Here is a 22,701-nt window from a genome sequence, read left to right on the forward strand (position 1 = left end):
TTTTCCTTTATTTCACTTTAGAGTGGCGCCGTGGGGGATTTATTCAAAAACAATGACATTTATAACTCTTCTCTGGAAGAATTGCATTTATTCTTTACTCAGCAGGAAAACCTAAGTTTTAAGTGACTGGAGTAAAGGTCTAAAGCAATTTGCATAGCTGCACAACACCAGAAAAAAATAGAAACTCTTGACAATTATAATTGTTACAGCAAAAAAAGTAAACCTACTACTTAAGAAATCCTTTCTCTTACAGTCGCATTCATGACTGCACATGGATGTACATAATTTTGCATGATGAGCTACAGTAGCCTGAAAGCTACTGACCTTGTGACTACATTGTCTGACATTCATCATTTGATCATCACTCTGTAGGTGAGTTCTTGACTAACCAGGCTTTTTGTTATAGCGTTGATTGCATTCTTCAAGTCTCCCACACTACTATTAGCTCTGAAAACGGCGGAAAGAAACTTGTCTCAATGTCATTAATCCTAACTTGTTTGGACTCCTCACGTTGACTCTCCCACACATCTCTTTTTCTCCATTTTTTTTCTCTCACAGCACATACTATTGCTCTCACTCTCTCTGCCTCGCTAACATGTTGACAGCAGTTTGTTAGTAGGTATCAGTTTTCAGCGAGCAGGCTGAGAGGGAGAGAGGGATGTGGTAATCATCTCTATCTCCGGCTGCTTGGCAGCGTTCCCCTCGGCATGCTGGCAGACACTTGCCATTGAGCAGCTGTCAGGCAGAAAGGGTGTGGGATGTGGGCTCAAGCTACACAGGTCATGGTCATTTCTTTCCAAAAGCCACTGAAGCTAAAACCTTAAGTGGCATTTGAGCTACCTGCACTGTCAGTTCTGACACTCACAACACTAACAAGGAGACCACCGGTAGAGAGTCAAACTCGATTATGCCTCCCTGGTGGATTTCCTTAATATAGCTTAGCTACTGACAGGCTTGTTTTTCTAACACTTAGCACATGCTTTCAACATTATGAGAGTTGTTCTGCAGATGTGCAAAGTAAAATTTTTAGCTATATCTTAAGATTTACAAGAAATACATTTGACCCGTTAATTAATATAACACATACAAGCAAATACATACATATATATATACACACACACACTGTATTTACTGTTGATATATATTTCAAGTTAATATGTTTCATAAATTGTCAGCATAATGCAGACTACAGTAGTAGTAGTTTATACTGCATAAGGGGAGCTACTGCCCGACTTTCTAAAAAAACAAGCTTTATGGTTAAAAAAAGTGGTGTGCTGATTCATTGCCTGGTAAAAACAAAGAAATACTTTCACTTCAAAAAATAAAGATGAACTTTGTGTACCACTGTTTTTCTCACATGCCAGAATAACAGTCCCTCCATCATAACAATTATTCTGTATTAATTCAAGGCTGTCCTTAGTTCACAAACCAGAGCCCCTTAGTTTATGCTGAATTATTTGGAAACATAACTAATCAGCAAAAAAAAAATTCAAGTTCCACAGAAAGGTTGAAACTTAAAACAAAACTGTACGGAAAAGTGGTCTTACTTCCACGGATGCAAACTGAATTGTGCCTGATAAGTTGCAGGCTCTCACAACCTGGACTTGTGATCTTTAGAGTGATACCCTCAAGTTCATAGCAACAAATACACTCAATCACTCAGGGAGATCCTAAGTCTCTCTGTTGGCCAATTACTGCTTTTAAAAAGCCTGGGGCACCCAGGAAACTTTGACTCCTGGAAATAAAGACCAATCTGAGAGAAAAACATTGCAGCTATTAAAATCTTTATAATTCTGTAAATCACAAGTGATTTGTTTTGCCCCATGGCTTGTTCCGATACATCCTTGCTGCTATTGCAAAGGGCATAGGGTGACTGCAATTGAGTAGAGCAAGCTTATTTTTACAACTAAGCTTGGAAAAAAGAGATGCCTTTTTTCTTCTTCTTTTTGAGTGCAGAAGGCAAAGATCTCCTCTGTGTCATAATTGCCTGGAGTTAGAGAGTAAAGGCTCTGGACTCCTGATGTTAGTGTGGGCCTTTCATCAGGGGGGTTGGAGTCAGAGCTGCTTTAAAAGATCAGGCACTCTAGAGGATCAGACTCTGTTTTTATTTATGTGATAAAGGCGTTTTAAAAGAAAGAAAAATGATCATCACTTATCTAGTGTTGCATTAGATGTTTCCCGGACTGGTGCTGTCATTGTTGGGGTTTGCTGTTTTTGTTGATGGTTAAGGCTCCCATTATTCAAAGCAGATTTACATTTTTCCCAATTATTTCATTTTTGAACTTCAATATTAAGTATGCTATACTGATTAATTTTGAGGATGGATGCTGAAATTAGCCTGCTTATTCAAACAAAGTGGAAGCCAAAAGTGGTAGAGAGGATCATGCAATTATGAGTAAAATCACTCCAATTAAACACTGCCATGTTAACTTTTAGAGAGCACACACTCCACATAATATAATTAGAAATTGGGATGAAAAATGGAAAAGAAAACAGCAACATTATAGAATGAAGCATTTACGGTTGATGGATTCTCAAAAAGCTCTTCTATCCTCTGGTGCTCAGGGTTAAGAATGGCACTCTTCTGCTGCCGCAACACTCTCCCTCCCTACTGCCACACTCCCCATTCAGTAGCGCAAGGCCCTCCGGTACTAGACAAGGGCCCTGACTGAGGAGGCTTTGATACTTCAGCCTCTAATCACCAGAGTATCCTTATAGCGGCAAGCTGATGGACGAACGGGTCATAGGAAGGATGTCCCAACCATAAATCAGACTACAGGGGTGACAGCACACAAAATAGGTGAATTGTCCTTGGGTTCGTGATGCTGGCGGCATCCCTTGTGTCACCGAGTCACACCACCCTTTTTATTATTTGGGAGCGAGTCAAACGGATGCCCTACCAGCCACTCTGCCCTCCCCCCCTTGTATTTTTCACCTAGTCTTCAAGCCTGGACCCTGCTATGAACTGTTTCCAGAGTCAGTTACTGGTGTAATTGAAAGTGCTTTGTCATCGCTTTCAGCCAAATACTGATGGATGTGAAGTTGAATGAGGTTTGGGTTTTAGTTATACGAGTGAGGCTGTGTGAGATTTATCACCAGAGGCTTAAGAGGCTACAAGGGACCATTAAAGCACCACCGCCTTCTACATCACAGTGAACTGTTCATTATTATTCATTAAAACAGAAGGCCTTTAATATGTCTAGTTTCCCATGTGAAAAGAAAAATTGTACATACATGTTTTTGATGACTGCTGGAAAATGAAAAACTGTTCAGTTGCCCAGTTTTTACAGTAAACTCAGTCTGGTGCAGTTAAATATGGATTTTATATAGTATAGGTAACACATAAAAAAGTAAGTTGGCCTAGGAATTCATAAGCAGTGACATGAGTGAATAAATAGTTTTGCAAGTTTCAGCAAAATCAAAAGCTCCAGTGAGCCTCTTTTTATGCCTTCACGTGTACTATATAAATCTTTGCTCTTTACAGCTTTGCACTGAATAATACATATTCTCTTAATTTGAGGTCTGTTATGTTAAACATACAGCCTTAATGTATATATACACACACTCTAAACCCACCAGTGGTTTTCACATTCATATTTTCATAATTAGAGTGGCCTATGGAAAACCTATGAAACCATTTAATTTCAATTCTGGATCGACATCCACATGCAAAGCGTGGGAGGTGTGCTAGTTCTCATTGTCTCCCACTTATTATAGGCTGCCCCCAGCTGCCTGGGCTGTGAAGGCCTGGATCCTGGCTCACGTCCAGCTCGGCTCTGATCTGGGCCTCTTTGTGATTTGAGGAGTATAGAGCTTTGCTGGGCTGCTGTCCTAGAGCCATGTTGGAATGCAAGAGCAGTGGTGGAGGTGCAGAGGGAAGTGACCTCACTGTGTGATGCGAGCAAGAGTACGGGGCAAGAGTTACACACTGAGGTTGGTTGTATTATAAATAAAGTAGCGTGTGGTTTCTGTGCTGCAACCGGGAAATAGGAAAAGGTGAATACCAGTGCTCACAGCATAGTTGTAAATGGTGCCCTCTCCTAACACTGGTTCAAGGCTGCCAAGATAGCACGGCCAAATAAAGTAGATGTAATAGAAAAATGTTTCCCAATTTCTACATGTTCTCAGAGATTCTTCTGCTCCATTGTGCTGCTATGATTAATTTCTGCCTTCTCATTAAATAATATTTCTTATTTCTGGGGGTGGGTGGGTCACGGGCGAAGGGAAGTAGATACTATTTTTTGTCTTATGTTCATGTTCTTGTGTTATCTCTTTTTTTAAACTTTTAAACATTTTAAAGAACAGAAGCATAAAACATATCTTAGTCTTAACTTCAAACACAATTAAAATCAGCTTTTCTTTGCCAGCTGTCTCTGATGATAGAATGTGGGAATGTGCTGACATTGTGCAAGAGCCAATCATGTGGACTGCTGACTGTGTGTTGAGGGATACTTGTGACTGACCTGTCTGAAGCTCGTGTGCATGCGGGTCGTCTTGTGATGCAGAGGAGGAGCAGGAGGGAAACAAAAGACCAAGACCCTGCCACAGGCACAAATACCTGGGAGGAGAGACAAAGACAACTTCACTCTAACAGGAAACACAGTGTCCAGGATAAACAGTGCTTACCTAGACGCACCATCAGTGTGAAACTTAATATGACTTCTAGGACATCCCTCTGGAAGAATGTTGCAGCTCTCATAGTTTTGTTGTTGTTTTGGCACCGTGCGCAGAAGTTTATCAGCACCAGCTGAATTCAGTTACGCCGAAGGCCTAACATGTTATTCCTCACAGACTTATTGAAACACTCTCACATTTTTAATGTAGGTGTCATTTTCTATATTAAGCGTTTCATAATGCTAAGTGTGGATAAATCTCTCAAGAAGAAATCAATAGATATGCTGTTGCCTATGGGAAAATTAGCATGGTAAATGAACATTAACTTGCAGATGGTTGGGTATGGGGCATCGCTGTGGCTCCTAACAAACAATTGATTAACTTGTAAATTCCCATTGCCCAGCTGTTATTCAAGCTGTTTACCATAAATAAAAGAGGGGGAGTAGAGAAAGGATCCAGATGCTTTGAGTGCTGCAGAAAGGCAATCTGTCATTGTTCTCAACTAACACTGATGGATGCTGCTTTAAATGGGGATTGGTTTTAGTTAAACATGACAAAGTGAGGGATGACACGCCATTGGTCACAAAGGTCTGGAGGTCCAGCAACGCCTCAGCAGTTGCTTTTTTCAGCCAAGACAACCTCTTGTATGTGTATCAGCTGCCAATGAAAGGGATAAGTTGTTGGGGCAGGCTTTCAGGTTTGCTTGTTTTGTTGTGTGTTCATGCTGAAGTTGAGAAATGGGAAAATGAACAAAACTTCACACGAAGACTACAGCAAGATGGCAGCCAGTAGGATTAGAACATAATCTACTTTCTTTCTACTCTCCAACAAGATTCATTTTCGAACATTTTTAATAAATGGAAAGCAGTACGATTTCACTAGGGTCACCACGGCTCACATTTGAAGTATGAGAAATCCTTTTTACATCTGACTTGATGCTTTAGTCAATTTGTTGAGTACAATGAAAGTACAGCTCATTACACAGAACCACTGTTGTCATTACTGTAAATATTCCAACACATTATAACCTTTAGACGCCTCACAAAGTTACTGTTGAATTACAGTATGTAAACTAGGAGATTTGCAAAATTACTTAGCTATAAAAGTAGTGATTGTTATGTTTATGTAATGAACCACACACGTTGGCAGTACACCAAACCAAGTTTTGACATCAGGTTAAAACATTAAGTGCAGACATCTAAGTTTAGTCACACAGTATGATATAAAAATGTAAAACACATGATGTGTTTGGAGGATATGGCTGTCAATGGAGAGGAGCATAAGAAAAATAAAATCCAGTCTCAACCAGACTTCAGTGTGATGTCAGATTGTGAATGGTCCAGTAAAGCCTGCTTCTCACCGACCCCAAAAATAACCAAGGATGATGTAAAATGCATATGGGCCTCTCTTCCAGCTGCAGAAGATCACATACGTACATGTTCTCAGTAAAGGACGACATCAGAGATCTGGAAGGAACAAGACAAGCCTTTCTTTGGACTGGAGACTTTAGGCTGCTGGCCCCAGAAGTGATCTAGTTTCCCAGATGCGGGGGGGTGGGGGGGAGGATCTACAGAGCACCACTGAGGGACAGTTTAAGTAAAGACTTCTGCAAAACTCATCATTCATTGTCAAATATGGTTGAGGTAAAAATCCAACCTACATATACTCCTTTCATCTTCTATCATTGACTGTTTACTTTTCCACTCGTAGAACAGCTATCCCAAGCTTGCCAAAAGAGGGGCAAGATTTCAGGGTTCTTATTTAAAAACACTCAAGAGTCACACAGACACACATGAAGTCACATAAAATTATACAGATGTTCTTCAGTTTTAATGGTTTAATGTTTTAACCAAACTTTGCTAGACATTTTTTAACATCAGATAATATTAGAGACTTTTCACGTTATAGATTTAGTTACTGGTGACTCAATGTTGGCATTCAATAACTGACCAATATTAAAATATAACAACACTACATGTGTACTTTTTAAATAAAATTTGGCAGACAATGGCATACAACTTACTAAGAGATATTTCAGTAAGGCAGTTTATCTCACATTTAATAGTACTTGGATGAAGACTTCAAATTACTCTCAAAAATAATCTTAATGATATCAAAATGGCATTGTGTATTTATTGTTCTCAGCATGTATGTTGCCGCATACATGCAATCCAGTTATGGTAATAATGACAAACTATGGACACTCACATTGACAAAGCTCAGGATATCTGATGAGAGTAATGATGCCCACTTTATAGACTGACGAGCTACAGTACTTCACATATTCCAACTCCTAGTATTGATTTAGTCTGAACATTGTTAACTCTACCTGAGCAAAGCTGACCACTGCTGTGTTTATAACTTTGAGGAGGTCAGATTTCATGAGAAGTGATCCACACTTATTAACTTAAAAAAGTCTGAGCCAATGCAAGTTAGTTTCTTCCGTTGTCTTGCTTTTTTCTCATCACAAAGCATTATGCCGAAATGTACAAAAGAAAACAGACATCCATTTTTGTTGTTAGTTGCCTAGCAACAGTAAACTCATGTCCCATGTCAGAAAAAACAAATTGACTTATTTCATAGTTACATCTGAAAATGTCAAAAAGAATATACATAGCTCCCAAGCCTACAGTAACACATAAATTGTTTCCCTAGAGACAGACTCACTTTTTCTTGAAAGATTCACAATTTCACACAGACAGTTTAATGAATGAGGTTGTTGTTTAGACCCTCAGTTAGGAACTACACTGATGACAAAATGAGAAGGTGATGGCGACTGTGTGATCAGGTTTACATACATTTCCTCTAACCCTCAAAACAGTATTATCCATTGTCGGGAAAAAACAAAAACCCTTTCGAGTTTGTCCATTAACCAAATTTTTGAGACAAACTGCTCAATAAATCACAATTAGCAAAAGATGCCTTAGGAATTATTTACTGTATATGTGGAACAGCACAATAAATGTTACCTATAAAGCACAGAATTCCTATATTGACCAACTGGACACACATTCTGAGTAACTCTTTGTGTGAATGTGGTTATTTTGAGGTTTGGCTCAAACCAAGTGTTTTACGGTCAGTGGCTGACTTTTATAGCCCAATATCACAAATTTGCCTCAAGAGGCTTTACAATCTGTATACCGTACAACACCCTCAATCCTTAAACCCTCAGTTTAGATAAAAGAAAATCCCCTCCGTCTCCTCCAACGGCCTCACCAGAGACAATATCTTGTAAACGAACACAAACCAAGAGCACAGACTACTTACTACTTACTTTAATACTTACTACTACTAATACAAAAATGTTGTTTTTGCTGGCCTGCATCTAAAGTGATACAGAAGCGCACTGCAGGGTATGTCAGTATACTGTAACACACTGTTGGCACACTTGGTTACGCCCAACATCAGTGATGCTGGATGTGGTCAGAGATGCAACAGCCTTAAAACCTTTAACCAGAAAGGGCAGTGAAATGCTGCTTTTCAGTGTGGAATTAAGTCATTATTGATGTTACTGATTCAGCACAAACAGAGGAACATTGGCATCTCAGTCTTTGCTTTGGCTGCCTGATGATTTTAACTCCAACATGAACTCAATTTAGCCCCTTTCACATTAAACGCAGTGTGTGGATTTAATGTAAAAGATAATGGAGCTTTACTTTATCTGGACCTACATTGTCCAAAATGTTTCATGGCAATCCAGCCAGTAGTTGTTGAGCTATCTGTTCTGGACCAGTGCTGGATGGAATTTATAACAATGAATATCCCAATATCTCTTCTGATAACTATTTTTACTGCACTTAAAAGGCATTTTATTGAACCTGTGTGATTACAGGAAGAAAATGAATATCATCACAGCCTCCATTTATGTTCACCTTAATGTAGCTCGTATTTATCTACACATTCATGTCACATTTCATAAATTTTAAAATATAACGGAGGACACATAAAAATATATCTCCTTATTTTGAGAACATTTCCTGTCACAGACTAGGTTTTAATGTGGAGAACCGATATGATTCCAGTCATCAGTGAGACAGAATGTCAGATCAGCATGTTTTCTGTGATGTTGCTGTTAGTTCTCTAATGTGAGTCCATGCGGCCAGACTGCTCACAGACTTGGCCGCTGGCTGAAGCCGATTGTCTGAGTTAGGCAGCAGAACACAAGACTCCCCACTTGGAAAAAGGAGGAGAAAACAGTGGAGGAGTTTTTAGCAGTCAGCCCTCAGACAGGAAGACTCTAGAGGAAACACCAGAAAGCCATTAACTAACCACAGTATTATGGTGATCTATTTGCTGGAATGGGCTACAGACAGCTAATGAACAAGACTTAAACCCCCCCCCGTTCCCCCTCAACCCACCAACCATCACACACGGACACACACGTATTGCGCGCACACACACACGCACTGGAGAGCAACACATACTGAGAAGCAATGCTGAAAGAGCTCTTGCTTGTACAAAACAGCGTGACAGATCAATGCCTGATTCCTAAATCAAGGGAAAAGGTTATTCTCTGTCTCACTGGGATTCCACTTACTATCCCCCTATATCTAAGACACTCCCATACCCATTTAAACCAAACAACTCAGACCCCCTCCTCCCCCCTCCCAAACAACACACACTCTCCTAATTAAGAGCGAGGCAGTGGGGTTTTTTGTGTCTGTGGTTATGCTTGCAATGTTAGTGTCTGGAGTGTGAAAACAGATCTGATGGACTGGTGCCCTCAGCTCTCCCTGATCAGGCTCCAGCAGGTATCCCCCCCATGATTGACAGCTCACAGGTCAGCCGCCCATCTCTCAGTCTGTTAGAGGGTGGGCGGTAAAGAGATTTGGAATGCCTGGGACCCTGATTGCTTTATTGCTCGGCTGTCAGAACCATTGTACAGCTCTGTATTATTAGGGCTCGCCATCTCTCACCGTCTGGAAGGTGTCGCGTCTCAGCTCTGCATAAAGAATCACCACTCCATTCAAAATCCTTTTTCTTTTTGGCTGAAAGGAAGAAAGCACAGATTTTTCCACAGAATCTCCTGTATTGGTTTGTCAGATAATGCAACACAAGTGTCTCCAGGGACTGGTTTGGATGGCGCTGCTTTACACTCGAATGCAGAAGATTTGAGATCCCATTTGGCAATAATTTATCACAGTGATACCAACAATAGTCTATAACATTATAAAGGAATTACTTTGATGTTCCTGATTATGTATGTAATCATGTCGAATTCTTCATTTCTGTGGTGATGCACCTCTGAATCGTAAGAAGACAGCAAGCTTTATTTAGCTTTTTTCTGATGTTTGTCTTCCTTTATAAGCCAATAAAATCCCTTCTGTTGAAAACTTGTGGTGTTCTAGTGTAGCTGAGACTTGAGACCTGAGATAAAAGAGTTACATAAGTACAATAAGGTATACAATGCATAACAAAGCCCAAGTGATGGTGACTTGAACGTTAAGATTTGTGTATTTTAAAGACACACAACACTACTATTTAAAGTAGCCTATGCTAGGTTAGTATTGTGATCTAATAGTGTTCACTAGGGCTGAAACGTCAATTTCAGTCAATTAGTCGATCAATAGAAAACATATCAACTGTTCTTTTCCCTGTTTGACATTATTGAAATTGGAATATTATTAACTGTTAGTTGAACGAAACAAGATAATATACTTGGGCTTTTGAAGACAGTGAAGGGCATTTTGCACTTTTATTATTAATCAGGCGAAGGTGATTAATAAAGGACGAGAATGAATATTTTCCCCTTGTATTTTTTAGCATTCCATGATGCAATATTATCTATAATCATTTTGAAATTCAACACATTTTAATTTAGATTGAATTGTCATTTGCTGAGCAACAACACAAAAATCAATATGATCTAATTCTAATTATGTTTATGTGTATTTACTTTTACCCATTACCAACTCAGCCAGGTGTAGGGAATTATTGAGTCTCTCTTTTATAAGGACTATGGTGTAGACCTGCTCAATACAGAAAGTTTCCTGAGATAACTTCGGTTATGATTTGGCGCTATACAAATAAAACTGAATTATTTCTATTTATTTCTACTAACCAATCTGAAAATAACAGTCATACAAAAGTACAGTATTGTCTAAAATCTCCCATATTGTCTTGACATGAAAGGGTAATACAGGCAAAGGAAAGTTTAGAATACCAATTGAGCTAATATTGTGAAAAGTACGTCCCCTATAGCTCATTCCCACTGGAACAAAGAGCCTCCTCCAAAGATACAATGGCCCAGTAAACAATGTCTCTACACAAATCCCTAGCTGATTTTTTTCTTGTTATTCCCTGAGCCGAGATGACAGACTGGCAGGTTGTTGAAGGTCATCAGAGCAGTGCTTCCTGGTCCCCTGGAGCCCAGGTGATGGCCAGGCCACATCCCCAAGTGCTCTTGCTGCTCCGGGCCACAGCAGAGACAAGCCCACTGGGGTGCCACATCGCTGTCTCCATGGGGACAAGGCGACAGGCTGGCCACGACTCAGACTCACACCTTTATGGTCAGCGACTCAGTGTCTCTAAGGAGACATCCCTGCCTAACAGGAGTTGAACACGAGTTGTGATCGCCCCCTCTCCAACCCCAAAACCATTCACTCCCTCTTTTTGTTGCCTTGTTTAAAGCCAGTGCAAGCACAACGCAGCCAACAGTCCACCCCTCCCTGCCCTGGCAGTGCTACCCTTGTGAGGCCTGCTGGGAACAGTGGTGAGATGTTAGATTAGACCTTCAAGTCTGGGCAGGACCTAAGAGGGGATGCAACGCAAAGGGACTGCCCACTCTGTCTGTGGCTCATGCTCCATTATGGTTTTATCTGGGGGTGTGAAAATATCATTCCCAAATGCTGTCTCTTTTAAGATCCTCTCACAATTGGCTGTTGAAGAAAACTGGCTTGACTGGCTCAGTTCAGTATCCCTGTTGATCTATGTTATCATGTCTCATTAGACAGATGATGTTTGACGGATAGTTGACTTTCAAATGTATACATCACGGACAAGCAGCTTTCACGTTAGCGATCATATCGATTTTTAAAGCGTTATTGTTTGTCATTGTGTATGTGTGTCCTAATCTGAGAAATGAATGATAACCTCTTCATCACTCTACCCCCTGAGTGTTCTTACTGGAAGCCATATTGATTTTGTTAGTCTGAGAGTCCTTGCATTGCCTGGCCTTTACCTCAGGGACAAATCTAATTGTTTATCTCTGGACAGACTTCTGCCTTTACTCCCTTCTGTCTCATTATGTGCCAAGATTTGTCAAGTCAAGTCTCTCCACACTCTCAAATCTCGCTTTACAACATGTCGTTCGGCAGAACACTACAGATGGCTTACTTATCAACAGACCCTCCCACATGGAATGTTACAAACATGACAGCACAACACACTTGCAAAAATATACACAAACTGACATACAATGTAATCACACTCTGGAGACACGATTACACACACTGACACACAAAACATGAGTCACTTTTTTTAAGAAACACTGATTTTTGATATCTTTGTGCATGCTTTCTTGAGAAAAAAATATTGTTTCAGATCTACAATAGACTGCACAACAATAGTATTACAATAGTTAATATTCTTTACTACTTCATTTAAGATAGTGCTGTTATTTGTTCTTAATAATAAAACATTGATCACAATGAAAATCCTGACTAATTCAGATACAACTGGTATTTTAACCAGTTGGGTCAAGTCAGTGAGACTTCCACTAATTTGGTATTGCAAATGCTGCAGTCTGCGAATTAGGTTGTTTTTCTGTGAAGGTGTAACCAATTTTGCTCAATATACTCATCATTGTACAATACAAGCTATGCTGTCTATGATGAGACCTCTGTGTGCCTTGTGAAGCTCTACCAAAATATATGCCTGAGTAACACAAAGCTTTCTAGACACAATTTAAATACAGTATAAGTACCATACAGTAGATGCCTTCGACGGGATTGAATAAACACTATAAACTAGCATAAAATACAATACAATAAAAATATTTAAGTATTCAAAGAAATATTTCTCAAATGTTCTATTGCACAAGTAAGAAACAATGAGTTCCAGAAGTTGTTTCAGCTATGCTATGCGGTATATGGACATCCAAGATAGTGACGGCCAGAGATGACCACAATGAGCTTCACAACAGTTTTTCAGAAACCTATGGTTGACATCGCAAAGACTACATCCATTTTTAAATAAACAGTCTATGGTTTTTAATACTGTGATTCAAATCCGAGTTAAGCAACTATTTTGTCTCATTGCATCTTCTCGCTAACTCAACAGTTGACTAACTTAATATTATGACAAATATTTTTATGAATTTAGCGAACACATTTTTTATTTTTTTTTTATCATCTCGCCCTTTCGCCAGCACTCCCAACTCTTTTAGGCCATTGGAAGCCCTTGGTCAGGTTTTATCACTGAGTTAACTCCAACGAAGTAGGCCAGATCGATACTCACATTCTCAGAAAGGAGCCAGAGCACAGAGAGTTAGAGGCGCGGGGGAGCGAGAGGCGCGAGAGGCAGGGAGCAATCAGAGAGCTATGGATGTGTGTGCCTTCAGGAGTGGATCGATGCACTGACAGGAGCCCTGCTTTGTTCTCGCACAGTGCTCAGATGTTAGGCGTGCTTAACATGATTGCTTAAAGGTTTTTGTTTGCCTACTTGTGTTTTTGTTTGTCATTTTACACTACTTATAGTATACACTCATGTCCCTTTTGTTAGTAAGTCAGATAGGTGATTAGGTTGGCTATATTAAGTCTCATTGTGTCTTACACAGTGATTTTTTTTTTAAATTATCAGGGGTTTTAACTAGCATTTAACTTATTAACATTTAGTTTTTTACAAATTTCTGGGCATGGATAATAGCCAAGACTATTAGTAAAGGCAAGAAAACGAAAAAACAACAAAAAAACAGTTTTGAATAAACAATTTCTAAAACATGATGATGTTTTTGAAACTATAAAAAAAGTGTGGAAATAAGCTTTAAAAAAAGACTTTTGGTGTCCTTCGTTACATACAAGGACTGTTTGCTTTTGACAAATCGGTCTTTGACATCCTTTGTCATTTCTCTAGTTCCAAGGAATTTTTCATCATTACAAAACCGCATTCTTTATCCTCGTGCCACATGGCCACCCAAACCGAGTTAAGCACTCTGCCCTGCTAAATACTTTGCCAAGAATTACTTCTAACAAGAACTTGGGTGTGCCTGCGTCCTCACAGAAAGGTGTTGACCGCAAAGGACAAGTAGGTGTCAATAGATCTGCTCTCAACGCCTATGGGACGTTGAGACGCATGAGCTCTTTTCCAAGGCTTAATAAGATAGCACAGATGCGCCCTTGTCTGAGCACAGCCCTGTGTCTCATTGTACTTTGGCCTCCCAACCCTGCCATTGCAAGACCTCTATTGCATTGCCTGTATGAGAGGGTCTCATTAGGACAGACAAACGAAAACCGGGGTCAAGGTATATAAAAGGTAGCCACAGCTAAGGAGCATGCCTCTAAGATGAGTTGGGAGCTCCACCAACATCTTAGGGCCACCCCTGCAGACCTCTGGCCCTCCCCGTCATGACCTCCAATATCTACCATTATTTGATGAAGCAGAGCTTGATAATTATTTTGCGTGGCTGAAGAAGGGGGCACAGTGTGAAAAGAGTGTCTCACTCTAAGGGAAAGGATAGTAGGGGATGACAGAAAAAAAACTAACAAAAAAAAAAGATCAAAAGCAGGCCTTTCGCTTTTCATGCCTCAGAGGCTCCAAAGAGGATAAGGAACAATTGGTATCCTTTCCTCTCTGGCAATTAGACTCAACTGATGAAGTGAAAGGGATGAATGGCAGGGTTCAAGGCCTTCTCTAGGATTCACACAACAGGGTGTGTTTTTACCTTCTTCTCCTTTATCTTCAGCTCCCTTTAGGGTGGCAGAGATGCAGCTGAAATATTTCCAGATGAGGACTATGTGATTCAAGGTGCCAAATTTTAGCAAGGGGGGCTGATGAGATTGAAGAGGTGTGAGAGGAGCTAAGGGGCACAAACAGACTTACATGCAATCACATGTGCAAACATATATTTTCAAGACCTTGCTCATAGATATGACCCTATGTGTTCACAAGACTTGTAAGACTTGTTTTTTTTTTGTTTTTTTTTAGTCGAGAAGGCTAAAGAATTAATAATAATAATTGTGTAATAATTAGTATTATCATCAACTATTGCATGTTGAACTGCAGGTAGTGTGTAGTGTTCAACAGGATGAAGCAGATGCATGTGACATATGGACATTTGTTTATTCAGATAGTGCCCAGTGTGTTCAGAAACATACCTGATTGGCCAGTTTTTTTTTTGTTCAATGCAATTGAACAAACAATTCAGTTTAGACAAAGAGCATGATCAGCAATAGGACAACATAACATATGCCAATAATGAAATAAACCATGACAAAATTCAGACTGTGCTAAGAAATCATTTCAAACTTTGTATTTGTATGTATGATTTTTTGATATGGTGTCTTTCACATTTCATATCACTGCTGTGAGTGCCAAAATTTGCTAGTACTAAGACAAAAATAATTCCACTGCTTTCATTAAGACAAACAGTAAACTATAAATTTAGAAAAAATATATATATTTCTGCAAAATAATTAAATAAATAAGCAGCTTAACTTTAAACAACATAGTTTAAGTGTTGCTATGCAGATTATGCAACACTTCCCATCAAGCAGGTTCTATTAAAATCCAATCCTTTAATATTTCTACTTTGTAGAATTTTTTTATAATTGAGCATGAGCTGTATCACCCTTTCAAAATGTATGCAGTCCATGCCAGTTTTTTAATGCAGTAATAAGTAATAAATTATTTATTAAACCGTAGCATTAACACAGCCAAGTTCCCTGATGAAGTTTTAATCTGACACAAAAGCTACATTTTCAGAGCTAAACAAGTGAAATGAAAGTAAATAAATACTGGGCACCCTGTATTAAGATGCAACATGGAAAATACTACAAGCAGTCACGCCACACTTGCCGCACTTCTTTCAGGTGCCATATTTTCCACAAAACTACACCCAACCTGGTATAACTCCAAAGTTATATAAACGTAAACGATTTGCTAAATATTTCACTTTTACAGCAAATTATTTCAGCAGCGTAGAAGCTGCTCTAATATGAAATGCAGACAAAATCTAAACACTGGCTGCCATTAAGTTGTTGTATATTTCACATGACATTTCTTACAGTGCCCATGCCAGTAAATGACCTGGAATGATACTGCCACACTGCACTAAAACCTTAAGATGATTAGTGATATTCTTAAAACCTAGCCCACTGATAATGTGTTTAAAGAAGCGATAGGGCTTTTCCAAGCTTTGAGTTCAAAGTCTTAGAAGCATGGGGTCAGAATGCCAATGGGCTAAACAAAGAGTAGCCAAAATGGGCTTTGGGGGATTTGAAACTTAGGCCCCTGAACCTCTTTGATCAAAACAGAGCTACGGCCATAGAAATACTAAGTATCAAGTGCCTGGAACTGTGCTTCCAAAGAATGGTGAGTTTGGCATGTAGAATGAGACACTAGATGGTCAATAAGAGCTAGAAATAATACTGATATAGTATAGCAGGAAGCTAAGAAGTATGAAAATGCATTATAATACTCACGGTTCCAACCAATGAACAACATTGAGGTAGTTTCTCAAAGCTGGTTCTCTAGATGAAGCCAGATGGCCCTCAGCACCGATGGGTGCCAATACTAACCTTAAGATTCCTAAACCAACATTATGAATATATTTGGACATTTCTATATCAAGTTGTACTGTATGAGTGGCAACACATTTTATTCTAAAATGAGAAAGACAAAGGTTTCTGAGTGTGGCCTGTAATTGTTTAGATATGCCAATCAATTTCAGCTAAAATGTTTGGATAATCCCTTTTTAAAATTCTACTTTAATGACATATAAGGATTAAATCAGGTAGCAAGAGCCTTGTTCTCCACCATCTGTTTTAAGGATGTTATGTGTGATAACTCTGGAAATATTCAACTAGCTAATTAGTTCTACTTTGACTCTCAGCAAGTGTCCTGTTTTAGTCAGTGTGCTTGATGATATGAACAGATTTTCTCATCTTGAGCAGCCTTGAGCAATTAAGTAAGCATGTTTTCATCTTATTCTAATAAATGCATTAAGTCCAAGAGAACCCAACTGTGTTATTATTACCAAATTGACATTTTCTAACAATATAACCTTACCAAATGTACAGTGCGATTAATATTTTTTCCCTTGATGTCAAGGTACCTGAAGAGGTTAAATAAAAATGGGCAAATAATCTAAAATCATAATCAATCAAAAACTCAATTATGCGTGTTTATTATCATCCTGTCAGTTATAGTGAAACACCTCTATGCTGCTACATCAACAACTGATTAGTGCTGGAGACAGGCATAATGACAAATAGGACATATGATGGAGAAGACGATTAAACTGAGAGAATTTCAATTAGCCTGTGTGAGGTCTTTGAATATTCTCTTATAGCACTGGTGGTTAACACTTATCACGTTGTTTCCAGTCCACATTAAGGGTGCATGGTGAGTCATACAGTGTGACTGGTGTACCACAACAACATACACTGTAGTCAAGCTGGAATGTCTTCGAATACAACTGAAGGACATAAAAGTCTACGTATGTTCGTAACATGCATAGTTGTAAGACGTCGTACGTGTCATTGATTACTATCACTGTATATATGGCATGCTCTATTTCTATTAATTGTGGTATCAGACATATTATTATTTGGTATGTGCCTGCATGCAGCATCACTTTTCAGCTGGGGTTTTCATGAATTTCAACACTTACCTTTATTGCCTTCTTTAGACATTTGTAGCATTCAAGCATTTTTAGCTGTAGATTAACAACTAATCAGAACAAGTTTCATACATTTGTTGCAGATAGCAGGGCAATTGGGATGCAAGTAAGGATTGTTTTTATTATTGGTTAATTTGCCCATTCATTATTTGGTCAATAAAACATCAGAAATAGTGACAATTGGGGATCACTTCTTAGAACCCAAGGTGGGGTCATTAAATGTCTTATTTGTCAGATCAACAGTTCCAAAAACCCAAAGAGATTCCATTTACTACGAAATAAGACAAGGAAAGCAATAAATTATCATATTTTAGAGGCTGAAACCATCAAATTTGTGGCATTTTAGCTTGAAAGCTGCTCTAGCTTTCATTCAATATTAATAAGTAAATAGTAAAAAGTAAAATAAATAGCTTGTAACTTAAGTCAAGCAACCTTGGACGTTTGTTATCACCTTCTATAAACAAATCTTCATATTCTCGCTTTCTTCTCTGACCTATCCAATAAATCCAAATCAGAAAGGCACAATCACAATAAAATTTAAATATCAAAAGTTCTATTCTGCATCTTTCTTCTCCTGAGGTCATGCCTTCTACTAACAATATGTATTCAAACGGATCATTTAGGATGTCTTTCTAAATATTCATAATCAACCAATAATCTGTTGAATTATTAGCAGTCTATTAGCAGTGGCAGATCCCACCTGATGACACAAAGTGATAGGACACACAAAATATAATGGGCATCTTGTTTTAATTGTAAAAATGTTCTCTTTTTTTAAGGTGACAGGGCCATTACTCCAAAGTCACCACTTATCAGCAGTATCACTGAGGATTAATGGTTTCACTTGTGCTCGTAAGAAATGTTTAAGTTGTCCCGATTATCAGTGCAAGAAAAAGAATAATGGTTATTTGTCATTGTGTTAAGCAGTGAGAGAGACTAATCTAACAAAACACTCAGTTAAGAATGTAATTAACCCTTTCTAGTTAGGCTGAATGGGATGCGTGTTGGACTGTGCACAGCAGTTAAGCCACTGTCTAAAATGAATGCTTGCTTACTGAATAGTTGTGTCAAATTCAAAAATCAGCAGATATAATATTCTGTATACGAGGTTCTAAAATGACTAGGCTGAAAAGGCTAAGGCTAAATTAGAACAGGGTATCTATTCCCACAAAAGGAGAAATCCAACCTTGCACATGGTTTATATCTCTTGAAGATTCAATGTAATATTGTCAACATTAATCCCATTAGTTTGGTGCATAATTCAGCCTGCTACTGGGTACAATGACAGTGACCTACAGGCCAGAAGATGAAAATGGTTTCCTCTTTAAACACTACATAGGAACAAATGATGTAAAGCTGGGAATGGAGAATCAAGGACTTGAAGTCAATCAATAACCAGCAATAACAAGCACAGTCAAAGAGGAACCAACCTAAAAGAGACAAAAACATGCTGAGTGGTAAAACTGAAATGTTACAGTAAATATTACGCTAGCATAATACCCAATACATGCAATGATCTCATGGCTAAACATTTACTTAATATGACACAAAATGAAAGAAAAAAATAGGGAATTGCAATGACAAATTGAAGATTTAGATTTTAAATTTAAATTGAGACTAATAGTTTGTTTGCAACAACAGCAATTACCACCACCAATAGCTGCCATACTACCCATTTAACACATTTGTCTCGTGAAGGATTTCTTTTTCCAGCGGTACAGTCCCTGAAGCTTTTGTACTGGTTGTGCAGGCTTGTTCCTGCTCCAGTAATCTCCTACATTATTTTCCTTGTCTGTCACCTTTATAGTATCTATTAGCCACTCTCTACTATCTGTTTGTGGGGCATTTTCTCTTCCTTTTCCCCATGAATGTTTTATATATTGGAGGGAGAATGATTGTTCTTTGCAATGAGGCCAGCGCGTGGCCTCAGTAAGACAAATTGCTCCAGAACGTCTAAATGGCAGTCAATGATAACTCATTGTAAGGAGAGTAAGTGACTTCCAATGGAGTGGATAGGGGACAGAGAATAATGGCAGAGCACAGGTGAAAAATAGATGTTTGGCTCGGTGTAATTACTCCATTAGGGGGCTCTCTGTTAATCTACCAAACCACAGCAAGTGTTTTTACAGCAATGAGGAGGTGACGGGCAAAAATGACTGCAACTGGACAGAGAGGAGCCCCGCTACCTCCCCAATCACAACACACACTATGAAGTGTTTACTAATGGACAAATGTACTCTCAGTCTGTGCTCTGTGCAGCATCCCACGAGCTACTCCAGTTACAAGTAAGTGTGGTGGTAGATGTATTGACAAAGTTCATCATTGAGCTGACATATTAATTACCTGCAATATGGTCCCATGCGTTCAGAGTGCTTTAACCTCCTCTGTCTCAACTGTGTACTGGGGGATGGATCAGCTGTGGGCCTGTTAAACATGAAAATCTGGGTTAGAACAAAAAAAAAAAGGGACAAAGGAAAACCCACCCGCTGGAAATCAACACCCCCATTCTGCTGATTTCCAGACAAACATAATGATAACAATTTTTTGACCATTTGGTGTCTGCTGCTTCCGCCTGTGGCAATCTAGACAAAGGAAGCCTGGGAAAAAAAGGCTCCAATATGGTCTTAAGAGTTTACTCTGACCACACAATCTGTTTTCTTAAGTCAACTTTTAAAACACTGCTATAAGCGGTGCCCACAGCTTTATCACTGAAGCTCAGATTGACCTTGTATTCACCTTTATACTATTTCCCATCTGTTTAGGTTCCACCCTAGAATCCATCCCAGTTGGCTGTAGGCCCACTTTGCATTGGGCTTTCTCAGTGGAACCCTGAACAAAACCCTGTAGGAGCAAAAGACTCTCTGTTCGGCCTATTTCAGAGAAATTTCAGCTCGCATCTAAGCATTTCTTTCGACACCCGACAAGCCTACTTGGACTTCTCAGGCTGTCTCCCCCATGTGCAACATAAAGAAACCCCAGCAAGTGTAAGAGATTTACCCTTCTTTTTACTGTAGCTTTTCACTTGACTTTAATAAGTACTCTCCTCGAGCATGGCAGAGTTAACATGAGGGTCAGAATAATGTGGTCGATTCTGCAGTTTATTCTTTAAAACGGTAACTCGTGACCACTATGTAGAGGCTGATAAGGAAAACACCCAAGTGAACAATAAGTGACTGAATTATCAGAAGTCCATTCTTGTGTCTTTAAATGGCTCTTTACTCTTTATACTTTCATTTAACTTATAGTACAGTTACAAGTGAATTAAGGCTGCACACATTTATTTACATCCTTGGTTTGAGGCTCTGCTGATACAAATCCTCACTGTAGCTCATTAGAGGGGCAAGCTGACCTTCAACTAGATTAGAAAAAAAAAAAACGTTGAAAGCTATCAGCAGGCAGGTGTACATGGCTCAAAACACAGACAAAGGCACCAATAGGGGAAAATACAAGGCGTCCAGCTGGACAATTTTCACTGCCCCAAAAGCTACAGGTTGCGGTAAGGGGACTTCAAATGCTAAGGACAGTGAGAGGTGCCATTATCACTCAGTGCTGAAAACGAGCACGGTGACCCGATTAAAGCGAGAATTTCTGGGTCACGGTCTTGTTTTTCAATGCTTAATTTGTCTATCGATAGTGACACGGTCCGTGGCTTGCACCTACCTGTAATATTATCTTTCTAAAAGTCGTGGTTCAGACAGGGCCCTTGTCACAGTAACCCAACGCGGAGGAGTGGGTGAGCGGATTGGCCTGCAGCGTGTTGCAGGGAGGAAGCGCTGGCTGGCTGGCTGACTGGCTGACTGGCTGTGGAAGTTGCGGGCTGCGGCGCCGCTCAGTGGACGCTCCGGTTGCAGGAGCTCCTCTCCTCTGCTGTGGAGCTCCTCCGTCACGGCAGCCTTCCGAGCATGCAAGAAAATCTACAAACTCTTTTTTTTTTTCCTTTTTTTAAAAATAAGTTTTGAAACCTAAACTTTTTTTGGAATGAATTGAGTTGTTAATTTAATTTATTTGCAGGTCCTACGTGTTTTGAAGTTTTGGAGGAAATATTAGGATATATTATTACCGAAAAACACTGTGTATTCATATAATGTTCCCTACTGTGCAGTCAAGACATTTTTCATCCACACTGCGTTAGGTGAGTATCCTTAGATAGATAGATAGATAGATAGATAGATAGATAGATAGATAGAAAAAAACTTCTAATTCTATGTAATGCTGATGGCTAAACTTTTATTGATAGATGAGTCAGTTCTAGACAATTAGAGGTTCATGGGTTTTATATCTGTCTGTCCACCTCACTTGAGGATGAGAGCAGTTTGAATATAGTGTGATAACAATTGGACCTATGTGCATGCACCATCTCTTAAAGATCAATCTAAAATTTGACTTCCGTCTGTGATTTAAGAAATATATATATAGCCTACATAAAATTTCAAGCACTAGTTTTGTCTTAAGTTGCACTAAGAATGCCAATAAATATGCAGGTACTATACACATTATATTTCACCTGAGCTGAAAGTGGTTAGCTTGTTTCGGTGGCCTTTGGTGTACAGCAACAAACAAGTTCATAGTGTCTGTGGTCCAGCCTTCTCAGGGCTTCCTTTGCATCAGACGCACTGCCCTTCATCTCATGCTAATGTAGTACAAAAAAGATATCTAGCTTTAAAGACATGGCAGTCAGTTAAAAAAAGGCTGTGCTTAGTGTTTGAAGCCATAAATGTGACAGAAGACTTCAAGAGGAAGACCCAAGACTGGCAGTCTAAAGATGAGTGAGAGGCGGACAGGCAACATGTTTTTTTTCCATCCAGAGGGATATTCTGTGGCCAAGCTTGATTATTAGAGATGAAGGACGGGCTGAGAGGATGTGGGATTGTTAAATCCTTGAATCCTTTCACCAAAGCCGCCCCCCACCCATAACATTCTTCTGCACTCCATCTCTGTGCATTTATGGTGCACCCTTGATTTTCCTCTCTTTTCTTTTTACGACTGAAGGAAATTCAGATCCCCTGATGATATGCAAAAAGCAGGAAAGAAATATGGAAATATAATTTGGCACTCTACAGTATCTAAACTTAGGTATTTAGAAATAATATTGTGATATAAATTTCTATTATATGTTCCCAAACCAAATAGACCTTGTACAGGATGACTGAATCCCAGTTGTTGGCAGGAATTCACAGGATCATCCCACAAATCACTAATATAACTAACTAACTATATATCTAGACAGCACTTCAATGGTCTATGGTGTT

General features: G+C 39.2%; 1 long non-coding RNA gene across 1 annotated transcript in view; it reads right to left on the reverse strand.

The window, feature by feature from the left end:
• LOC118330809 overlaps window positions 1-21,305 on the reverse strand; it is a 93,805-nt gene extending 72,500 nt beyond the window's left edge. Inside the window, exons 1-2 of the long non-coding RNA XR_004796851.1 lie at window positions 21,113-21,305; window positions 19,796-19,876 (exon numbers count right to left, since the gene is read on the reverse strand). This is a non-coding gene — a long non-coding RNA (uncharacterized LOC118330809). The remainder of the gene's footprint in view (window positions 1-19,795; window positions 19,877-21,112) is intronic.
• Window positions 21,306-22,701: the final 1,396 nt, after the last annotated feature.

The sequence above is a fragment of the Morone saxatilis genome, unplaced genomic scaffold, assembly GCF_004916995.1.
Source record: "Morone saxatilis isolate NCDOM2014 unplaced genomic scaffold, NCSU_SB_2.0 Contig2, whole genome shotgun sequence".
Lineage (NCBI taxonomy): Eukaryota > Metazoa > Chordata > Actinopteri > Moronidae > Morone > Morone saxatilis.